Source organism: Triticum urartu, chromosome 3, assembly GCF_003073215.2.
Source record: "Triticum urartu cultivar G1812 chromosome 3, Tu2.1, whole genome shotgun sequence".
In the NCBI taxonomy this organism is placed as follows: domain Eukaryota; kingdom Viridiplantae; phylum Streptophyta; class Magnoliopsida; order Poales; family Poaceae; genus Triticum; species Triticum urartu.
In genome coordinates, this window is record NC_053024.1 from 679,083,092 (window position 1) to 679,095,502 (window position 12,411).

Consider the following 12,411-nt stretch of genomic DNA (forward strand, 5'->3'; position numbering starts at 1 on the left):
GCACCTGGTTATTCCAGGACTGCCTGTCTAGGCACCTGGGTAGACCAGGATTGCCTGTTTTTTTATGGACCGCCACCCAGGCTCAAAGGGATCATGAGATTATTCATGCTAGAAACTTCCGTGTGCAGCCACAAGCTATTATGGGCTCTAGCATAGTTGACTAAGTCATGCGAACTCTTATAGTGGTAGACTAGCAGATGTAGGGGATGTAGGTGGTACGGTCTACCCGATCGTAAGGTGCTAGCGCTTCTGAAAGACTATGTCTCGGTCATCCGTCTTCTCAAACACCATGTAGTGCGAGAAACCAAATGGAGGCGATCGAGTCTTGTGGGGAAAAGTGCGCAAACCTCTGCAGAGTGTATAAACTAATCATGATTAACCGTGTCCCCGGTTATGGACATCTTGTGTATCTAGTACCTGGACTATCATGTGAATCTCATCATGTTACTTTAAATGAATATTATTGGGTTTTAATGATGTTATTTAATTGGGATTGAGAATGCCGTCAACCATTCTCAATGTTCAACAACCACCATGATAGTTAAATAAAATTTATTCTTTTGCAGTAGGTAAAAATTGGCTTTTCGCAAAAACTTGATAACCATAGAGCTTTTCCACCAGCCATATATGCATGTAGTGATAGCCATTGTTCATCATTCTCTATGGTGTGAATTTTCCAGTACATTCAATGTACTGACCTTCTGTGGCTGCAACGTCTCATGTTGCAGGATTTCTTACGACGAGTATGTGATACGTTAGGGTTACGATTTCTACACTCAACTTTGCCGTTGGTGTTGATGGGAATCCACAGCCTTGTTACTTCCGCTATTTGGATTGAGGTAATAGTATTTACGTTACTTATACATATTTACCTCTGTTATAAATCCTCGAGTACTCTGTGTGTCAGCATACCGATCCAGGGATGACACTTAAGCACAGAGACTTGATCCATTCGGGTCGGGTCGCTACAAGATGGTATCAGAGCACATGTTGACTATAGGACGTGACCCTAGAAACTGGCAAGCCCATAGGAAAAGATTTTTCTCTACAACTTTCCCATTCAAAAGATCTTTTACATCTCTTCTCCTCTGAGCTTATTGAAATATTCCCTTTTAGTTAGACCATACCCCTTTCCCCTTTTGACCAGACGAGGATTTGACTGATGAGACCACTCTAAGAAGTACAAGATATTGGACAACTAAGACCGCTTCGGAATGAAGAGGATTTTACTGTGCATCTGAATAATGGAAACTACAACGGTTGAAGACTCCGAAGACAAGTAGAATTTGAAGGCTCTGAAGAATTCCTAGATTTTATGACCTAGGAAGGCTACCCTTCTGGAACTTGACAGATTATGGAAGTTGTCAATGCCCGAGATCAAGGTGCAGATCGCAGAAAGACCGGAGAACAAGGAGCATGAGAACTCGAAGTTTTGTCACAGAAAACCCTAAGGCAGGAGATATCAACTATGGAATGATAGCTCATGGGAATGACAAGAGCAGAAACACGGTTATCCGTGATGTCATCGCCCGCTGATGCTATTGTCACCGTGCTGAGTTAAGGATGCATTTCTTCAGAATGGATTTGATGGAAGAAGGCTGATGGAGCACCTATTAGTAAGATGAAGTTTTAACCTTAGCCGGTGTATCACCAGGATCTGGAGTAGTACATCAAGAAGTTTAAGGTGGAGCTCCATGAAGCCGTATTAGACAAGGAAGCATTTCGTGAAGAACTCAGGAACCAAAAGCTGAAAGTAGCCAAGCTGGAGGATCTACAACCTTGAGATACCGGAGATTTTTCAGGAACTGAAGGACAGTATGACCATGGTTCATGTGAAGGATGTTGAAACCAGAAGTTTGGAACGCAACTCCAGAATATTAAAGGACGTCACGAGAGACTTCGCGTCAACAGAGTTGATCTGGCAAAAGAACTTGAGAAAGACAAGCATGATCGGAAGAAGCCAATGGAGGCATGAACAAGGCTTGAAGAGTTTGGAGAGTTGAAGATTTATTGACCTTTAGAAGACCAAAACCCTGTTATATACCTATGTTAGATGCGACATTTGTGAGCTGTCATTTGTTTGATGTTTTTCCCGACGGACACAAATAAAATCTGTCTTTTCAAAACTTCTGTTTGTATTGTGTGTATCCCTCTCCCTCTCTCTTATCTTACCCCAAACCCACATGGACCCAATAGAGGATGAATGGAGATGAGCTTGTATTTTCTGGACCGATGAGTCAGTTGGAGACAGACCGATGGATTCAGAACATGGAGGATCACATGGAGAATAACCCTATAGTCGGAAAGGATATGACCCAGCATGCTCTTCAGTGCATTGAAAGAGGTGCTGCTACTTGGTGGAGGATGTACCAAACCATCAATGGATGGCAAGGAGTAACCACTTGGAAAGAATTTAAGTTGACTCTGCCAAAGTCTCGGCTTGTGTCCCAGAAGTTGAAGCCTTATGGAAAGGATATGAAGAAACCTTGTGCATGCAAGATTTGTGGAGAAATAGGACACACCCATAAAGAACACAAGGATGAATGCCCTAATTGTGAAGGAAGTCACCCAGTTGAAGAATGCCCAATTAGGCAGATTACTTGTTTCTTGTGTGAAGGGACTACTCCACTATCCTGCTAGTGTCACATTTACCCCATGGTACAACGAACCATCCAACAGAAGAAAGAAGTAATGAAAGGAGCCCTCATGGAAATTTTAGAAGAAGTTGTGATGAAGGAAGAGATGGAGGACACGCCTAAAAAGTACCCGAGTAAACCCTGCACTAAGTCTTGCTATTCATGTGGAGAAGAAGGACACATCTCCCAAAATTGTTTGAATGGGGATCTAGTATAATTCCCGACAGAGGAAGTAGAATATGACCCACAAGAAATAGAAGCCATGATTGGCATGGAAAGGTCCAGGAAGAGAAGCAGATTGGATTCCAGGAAGGACCTGAGTCATATCACCTGTTACAGGTGCAAGGAGTCAGGGCACTACCTCAACAATTGCCCAAAAAGGAAACCTCGATACTTGTCAGAAGTAATATGTTTTAGTTGTAATGGAGCAGGGCACTTTGCCAGAGAATGCCCCAAGGAGAAGGAAACTTGTGCTAGATAGTTGAGTTTGCAACAAAAGAAATGGAGTAGTAGAAGTGAGAACATTTTCTTTTATATTGAGGTGTTGAGTTGAGACATGTAATGGAAAAGCGAGAGATTGTAATCACTTGAGAATGAATAAAGTTAGCATCGTTGGTACTGATATGGATTTTATGAGTTGTTACTCTATGAAGAAGAATTTTGGCCATTCTGAGGATATGAGAAATATGGTCTATGGAAGATTTGTGCATTTTAAGGGTGGTAGTACCCTGTAAGAACTTGACCCCTGGAAAAGATAAGGATACTCCACTGAGTGGATTTCGGACAAAATGAATACGAGTTTTGTCTCGATATGTGTGATACCCCAAGAGTATGTGGGATGAAGTTGGAGACCGTCAGTTGTTTGGACCAAATGTGATCAAGGAGTCAGAAGAGAATGTTAAGTTGATTCGAGATAGACTGAAGGTAGCTCAGTCCAGGCAGAAGAGTTATGCAGACTCAAAAAACGCAAGGAGGTAGTCTATGAAATTGGAGACAGAGCATGTCTTCGTGTGTCCCCTCTGCGAGGAGTTAAATGATTTGGAGTTAAGGGAAAGTTAGCCCCGAGATTTGTAGGACCATACCGAGTTTTGGAGCGTATGGGAGAAGTGGCCAACAAGTTGGAGTCACCCGAAGGACTGTCAGGAGTTCATGATGTGTTTCACGTTTCCCAGTTGAAGAAGTGCCATGCAGAGATGGCCAATATTCCCCTGTAAGGACGCTTGACCCTGGAAAGGATAATGATGTTCCACGAAGTGGAATATGGACTCCATAAGTATAAGTTTTTATCTCGGTATGTGGGATATCCCACGAGGATGAAGAGATAAATTACTATTGGATATAAAGGAGGTATGATGTCGGAAATATGGATCAATGGAAACTCCATGATGAGTCTGAGTAATCATGTCCTAGTTTGGTGCCAATAGAAGGAAGGAAGACATACAATTGGATGGATTTAAGAATACTAGGAAGTTGGAAGTTGGAATAATGATCAGTTGCCCGATGATAAGTTCAAGGACTACAAGTGATGAGATGGGCCATAACCCACATGCCCAGGACCTGCCAAGAAGCAAGCACATTCTTGCTGAAGGAAAAACCCTGGAGGAAGATACGACGTTTATCGGCAGACAATTTTATAGGAGTAACGCAAAACCTGAGAGTTGTGAAGGAACGATAGATGTTTGTTTGGCTTGCAGAATCTATGGATATATCCGAACTTGGTTCGTCAAAGAGAAATTCTGCAATGCTTGTGAGGATGACCGAGTGTTAGAATGCGAGATTCGCTAAACCGTATACAAGGTAATGATTTGGGTGCGGGATGGATTGATCACCATACCGACTTACTCTTATTGTTCGCCTTGCTATATGGGATGGTAAATCTGAGTGACTTACCTATAGTAGAGAGACGATCAAAACCTTGTTTAAGCCTTAGAATGGTATAGGTATTTTTCCCTTGTACAAGGCAGCTTTGCCAACCGTAGGTTATACGGTGAGGATCAACCCAGACCCATTTCCTGCAGGAGAAACCATAAATTGTTGACCACCATGAGATATCGATAGTTGTTTAGTATGGCGCCAGACCCGTCAGCTAAGAAGACCCAGTCTCAGGAAGAACCTTACCAAGATGAAAGGTACAGAAAGAATTGTGGTAAAGGTTATGCCACTACCGGAAGAGCCCGGATAAGGAATTATCCTGAAGATCCAAGAAGACCGACACTGTTAACAATAAAATGGAGTATATGAGTTTTGATGGAACCGTAACCATGCTTCTAAGGGTGGTAGCACCCCAGACCCCGGAGACGATTGATGAAATTTTGAAGAGACCCCGAACCTAACCTATTTCTTTCTAGCCTCTCCGAATCTCGAGGACGAGATTCCTTTTAAGGGTGGTAGGTTTGTAACATCCCAAAATTCTAAATTTTGGAATGTTATAATAAATAGATAGATTTGATTGATTGTTTGATTGATTGTGTGAAATTGAGTGAAATTCGAAACCTTTTTGAAAGTTAAATGAGAGGGAATAAAAGGACTTTCCCAAACTTTCATTTTGCATTCGTGATCTCCGTGAATTCAAATTCTTTTCACCACGAAACCCTGGAGAGAAGATGACATGACTTCTTCCATTTATTTAAATGACAAGGGGTGTTGAAAATATTTGAATTTCATTTGGAAAATATTTCCAATTCTGAAACTTTATGCAACTCAATGATTTTCACGAGAGGAGATAAAATGACTTCTTCAAATTATATGAAATATGAGTTGGGAGTTTCAAAGGATCAAATTCAAAGTCTTTTGGAATTATTTTTCAATTTGGAGTTATTTGGATTTTATTCAAATCATTTTTCTCCAAAAATAAAATACATGGAAAATAGGGTAACATGATTCCCTACAACAGAAAATTGGAGAGAAATAAATTTGATTTCATTTTGGTATTTTTAAAATGATTTTGTTGGATCTTATTAGAGCAGGAGCACTGTTGGAATTATTAGAATTTGTGTGTATTTTATTTAATGCTAGAAAAATGTTCATGTCGTAGAAAATCTTTTTCTGAAAATTTTGATATATAATATGCCTATATAAAATTTTATTTTATTTTTGTTATTCGGTTTTCCTTCTGTTTCTATTTAAAAAAACTGTACGTGCCACCCATATATATTTACCGCCTACATGCGCATTATAGTAGCTTCTGGCGCCCCATTGTTTTTTTTCTCTCTTAAATAGGCCAGGCCCAGCCAGCCTTTTCATTTTTTTTCTTAGACCGAATTTTGTAAAAAAAAAACTGCGGCCGCAGCATGCACGCGGCCGGCCGAAGGCCTAGCCCATGCGAGCCGCTCATCTCTTTTCATCTCTGTTTCGTATATTTTCGTCTACGTTTAGTCCCACATTGCCTAGCCTTTGACATTTAAACCTCTTTTCCATCAATAAATATAGACTCATAGAGCCTCCAAAAAATCATCCGGTTCGGATTAAATCAATATTTTGGTTTGACTAGATTCATTTAAAGAAAATATATTTCTCCTCTCCGGCGCGACTTCTGAAAATTGTCTCTTCTCTCCAAAGTCATCTTTTCTCTGCCTTATAAAGGTATCTTTCTTTGTTTTTTTTCTTCTTATACTTCCGTAGTTTATTATTTTTAGACTAATACGATAGAATAATTAGATTATAAATTAGTCTATGTATTTATACGTTAGACCTTAATCGGCCCTAATTTTTCAAATAGCCATAACTTTTCACTCGTTTATCCAAATTAGATAAAATCAGCGCCTATAGCTTCGTCTTGTTTTCACCTATCCAGTGAACCTGTCACATCAACTTTTTGAAATTTTCAAATTTCGAATTTTGTTCAGATTCATATTTAAACTTTTTTGAACATAACTTGAGTTTCGTAACTCCGATTTAGTTGATTCTTTTTGCAAATCGAAGCCCTTGACCTAAACTTTCCGATAAGGCCAAATTCACTTAATTTGGGTACTATCAGGAATTTTTTTATGATGCAAGAGTTATTTGCTTGGTTTTGACGTTTTCCGAATTGTTTTCTTTGTTCTCTCCGATCTTTGAGTGATTGCTTATTTGTGGTTACTATTGCTTGCTTACGATAGATTGACCGGAGTGTGACGAGTAGAACTATCAAGAGTTTTGAGTGCGAATCATCTTCATCAACATTGCAGGCAAGTTCACACTTTGATCATATCCCTTTCATACCCAGTTTTTATGCGTTAGTTTCACCCTCAAACATTGCATGAGTAGGATTGATAACATGTGGGTATTGGGAAGTAGTTGATGAGGCAGGAACCTACTGCCCTGCATTCAAACCTTGGAAATTACTATTACGTTATGCTTATATTGCCATGCCATGCTCGTAGACGTGGATTGGGTTTGATAGTATTTCATGACAGATGTGAGATTATTAATTAATGGTTTACTTAAGGTGGCAACTTTAACACACATCTGGGTAGATTGAGGCACCTGGGTATTCTAGCGATTACCTGTCTAGGCACCTGGGTATTCCAGGATTGCCTGTTTTTTTATGGACCGCCACCCAGGCTCAAAGGGATCATGAGATTATTCATATTAGAAACTTCCGTGTGTAGTCGCAAGCTATTATGGGCTCTAGCATAGTTGACTAAGTCGTGCGAACTCTTATAGTGGTAGACTAGCAGATGTAGGGGATGTAGGTGGTATGGTCTACCCGATCGTAAGGTGCTAGCGCTTCTGAAAGACTATGTCTCGGTCATCCGTCTTCTCAAACACCATGTAGTGCGAGAAACCAAATGGAGGCGATCGAGTCTTGTGAGGAAAAGTGCGCAAACCTCTGCAGAGTGTAATAAACTAATCATGGTTAGCCGTGTCCCCGGTTATGGACATCTTGAGTATCTAGTACCTGGATTATCATGTGAATCTCATCATGTTACTTTAAATTAAGTTTGTTGGGTTTAATGATGTTACTTAATTGGGATTGAGAATGCTGTCAACCATTCTCAATGTTCAACAACCACCATGATAGTTAAATAAAAATTTATTCCTTTGCAGTAGGAAAAAATTGGCTTTTCGCAAAAACATATAACCATAGAGCTTTTCCACCAGCCATATATGCATGTAGTGATAGCCATTGTTCATCATTCTCTATGGTGTGAATTTGCCAGTACATTCAATGTACTGACCCTTTGTGGCTGCAACGTCTCATGTTGCAGGATTATCTTACGACGAGTAAGTAATACGTTAGGGTTACGATTTCTACACTCAACTTTGCCGTTGGTGTTGATGGGAATCCACAACCTTGTTACTTCCGCTATTTGGATTGAGGTAATAGTATCTACGTTACTTTATACATGTGATTTACCTTTGTTATAAATCCTCGAGTACTGTGTGTGTCAGCATACCGATCCAGGGATGACACTTAAGCACAGAGACTTGATCCATTCGGGTCGGGTCGCTACACGTAAATTCAGGCACTTGATGTTTTGGCTAGTTCGGATGGTGAGTTTCACGTTAAACTCCATATTCGCAACAAGGCTGACAACTCCACATGGACCCTCGTTGCCGTGTATGGGGCAGCCCAGGATGAGTTCAAGGCTGATTTTCTTTGTGAATTGGTTAATTTGGCGAAAGATAATCCATATCCCATTCTTATAGGTGGGATTTCAATTTGCTTCGATTTCCAAATGAGAAAAGCCGTGGTAGGTTTGATAATCATTGGCCTTTCCTTTTCAACGCTGTCATTGACAGTCTAGATCTGCGAGAGGTGTCCATGATTGGAAGACAGTTCACTTGGGCGAACAGTCTTCCGGAACCGACATATGAGAAACTAGATCGCGTTTTAATGGATACTGACTAGGAATCTAAATTTCCTATGGTGTATGTTCGTGCTCTACCTTGTATCGAGGCTATATCAGACCACACACCCATTCTCCTAACTACTAGATTGCCACGACCACAACACAGACGCAAGTTCAAATTCGAACTTGGGTGGTTGCTTCGGGATGGCTTCCATGATATGGTCAAGGAGGTGTGGGAGAAACCAGTGGCCGGGCCTACCCCAATATATAGATGGAATAACAAAATATGTGCATTATGTAAATTCCTTGGTGGTTGGGCTAGACATACGGTAGGTTTCCTCAAAAAGGAGAAGCTTCGTATTTCATCTATCATTGATGAATTAGAAGCTTTGGCAGAGGTTAGACCCCTATCCGAGCATGAAATCGAGATTAAGAATCATTTGAATGCACAAATAGCTAACATGCTGCGTGAAGAGGAACTTAAATGGTACCAACATTCTAACTCTCAGTATATCCTGAAAGGTGATTCGAATACTAGATACTTCCATGGAGTTGCCAATGGCAGACACAGGAATAAAATTATTCATTCTCTACAACAGGACGAGGGCACAATTGAGGGGCATGAGCAACTGAAATCTTATATCACTAATTATTATAAAAATCTGTTCGGAGCCCCACAGGAAGGAAACTTCTCGATGGATGAGTCCCGAACAGATGACATCCCCTAGGTATCTATTAAGGAAAACAACATTCTAACAGCCTCATCTCGGAGGAGGAAGTTAGAAAGGCATTTTTTCCAATGGAGCATAACAAAGCCCCAGGTCCAGATGGTTTCCCCACTGAGTTCTATCAGAACTTCTGGGATGTCATCAAACTAGATCTCCTTCTTCTGTTTAGCGACCTTCATGCTGGCCAACTTGAATTGTTTCGCTTAAACTTCAGTGACATTATTTTACTACCTAAGGTTAATGAGGCTGAAAGGATACAACAATATAGACATATTTGCCTCCTTAATGTTAGTTTTAAAATATTCACGAAGGTTGCGACTATAAGGCTAAATTCGGTTACTGAACATGTGGTTCGACCTTCACAGACTGCTTTTATGCAAGGCAGACACATCCTAGATGGAGTTGTTATCCTTCATGAAACAGTCCATGAACTACACCGGAAAAAGCTGAATGGGGTGGTACTCAAAATAGACTTTGAAAAAGCTTATGACAAAGTCAAGTGGCCCTTTCTTCAACAGACTCTCAGAATCAAAGAATTTTTTGCAGAGTGGCGTGCTATGGTCCATAACTTCGTTTCTGGAGGTATGATGACCCACAAGTATAGGGGATCTATCATAGTCCTTTCGATAATTAAGAGTGTCGAACCCAACGAGGAGCAGAAGGAAATGATAAGCGGTTTTCAACAAGGTATTCTCTGCAAGCACTGAAATAATAGGTAACAGATAGTTTTGTGATAGGATAATTTGTAACGAGTAACAAGTAACAAAAGTAAATAAAGTGCAGCAAGGTGGCCCAATCCTTTTTGTAGCAAAGGACAAGCCTGGACAAACTCTTATATAGAGAAAAACGCTCCCAAGGACACATGGGAATATCGTCAAGCTAGTTTTCATCACGTTCATATGATTCATGTTCAGTACTTTGATAATTTGGTATGTGGGTGGACCGGTGCTTGGGTACTGTCCTTACTTGGACAAGCATCCCACTTATGATTAACCTCTATTGCAAGCATCCACAACTACAACAAAAGTATTAAGGTAAACCTAACCATAGCATGAAACATATGGATCCAAATCAGCCCCTTATGAAGCAACACATAAACTAGGGTTTAAGCTTCTGTCACTCTAGCAACCCATCATCTACTTATTACTTCCCAATGCCTTCCTCTAGGCCCAAATAATGGTGAAGTGTCATGTAGTCGACGTTCACATAACACCACTAGAGGAGAGACAACATACATCTCATCAAAATATCGAACGAATACCAAATTCACCTGACTACTAATAGAAAGAATTCTCCCATGTCCTCAGGAAAAAACGTAACTACTCACAAAGCATATTCATGTTCATAATCAGAGGGGTATTAATATGCATAAAGGATCTGAACATATGATCTTCCACCAAATAAACCAACTAGCATCAACTACAAGGAGTAATCAACACTACTAGCAACCCACAGGTACCAATCCCGGACTTGGAGACAAGAATTGGATACAAGAGATGAACTAGGGTTTTGAGAGGAGATGGTGCTGGTGAAGATGTTGATGGAGATTGCCCTCTCCCGATGAGAGGATCGTTGATGATGACGATGGCGATGACTTCCCCCTCCCGGAGGGAAGTTTCCCTGGCAGAACAGCTCCGCTAGAGCCCTAGATTGGTTCCACCTCGTGGCGGCGGAGTCTTGTCCAGAAAGATGGCTTCTGATTTTTTCCTCATTGAAAGACTCCATATAGCAAAAGATGGCCATCGGAGGGCCACTAGGGGGCCCACGAGGTAGGGGGCGCGCCCAGGGGGGTAGGGCGCGCCCCCACCCTCGTGGGCAGGGTGTGGCCCCTGGTGAACTTCTTGCGCTCGGTATTTTTTATATATTCTGAAAATGACTTCCGTGAAGTTTCAGGACTTTTGGAGCTGTGCAGAATAGGTCTCTAATATTTGCTCCTTTTCCAGCCCAGAATCCCAGCTGCCGGCATTCTCCCTCTTTATGTAAACCTTGTAAAATAAGAGAGAATAGGCATAAGTATTGTGACATATGTGTAATAACAGTCTATAATGCAATAAATGTCGATATAAAAGCATGATGCAAAATGGACGTATCAACTCCCCCAAGCATAGACCTCGCTTGTCCTCAAGCGAAAGCCAAAATCGAAAAATATGTCCACATGTTTAGAGATAGAGGTGTCGATAAAAATAAAATACGGACATGAGGGCATGATACGTCTCCAACGTATCTATAATTTTTGATTGCTCCATGCTATATTATCTACTGTTTTGGACATTATTGGGCTTTATTATCCACTTTTATATTATTTTTTGGGACTAACCTATTAACCGGAGGCCCAGCCCAGAATTGTTGTTTTTTTTGCCTATTTTAGGGTTTCGAAGAAAAGGAATATCAAACGGAGTCCAAACGGAATGAAACCTTCGGGAACGTGATTTTTGGAACGAACAAGATCCAGGAGACTTGGACCCTACGTCAAGCAACCAACAGGAAGCCACGAGGTAGGGGCGCGCCTACCCCAGGCGCGCCCTCCACCCTCGTGGGCCCCCTGTTGCTCCACCGACGTACTCCTTCCTCCTATATGTACCTACGTACCCCCAAACGTTCAGATACGGAGCCAAAACCCTAATTCCACCGCGTAACTTTCTGTATCACGAGATCCCCATTGGGCCTGTTCCGGAGCTCCGCCGGAGGGGGCATCGATCACGGAGGGCTTCTACATCAACACCATAGCCTCTCCGATGAAGTGTGAGTAGTTTACTCAGACCTTCGGGTCCATAGTTATTAGCTAGATGGCTTCTTCTCTCTTTTTGGATCTCAATACAAAGTTCTCCCCCTCTCTTGTGGAGATCTATTCGATGTAATCTTCTTTTGCGGTGTGTTTGTTGAGACCGATGAATTGTGGGTTTATGATCAAGTTTATCTATGAACAATATTTGAATCTTCTCTGAATTCTTTTATGTATGATTGGTTATCTTTGCAAGTCTCTTCGAATTATCAGTTTGGTTTGGCCTACTAGATTGATCTTTCTTGCAATGGGAGAAGTGCTTAGCTTTGGGTTCAATCTTGCGGTGTCCTTTCCCAGTGACAGTAGGGGCAGCAAGGCACGTATTGTATTGTTTCCATCGAGGATAACAAGATGGGGTTTTTATCATATTGCATGAGTTTATCCCTCTACATCATGTCATCTTGCTTAAGGCGTTACTCTGTTCTTATGAACTTAATACTCTAGATGCATGCTGGATAGCGGTCGATGTGGTGGAGTAATAGTAGTAGATG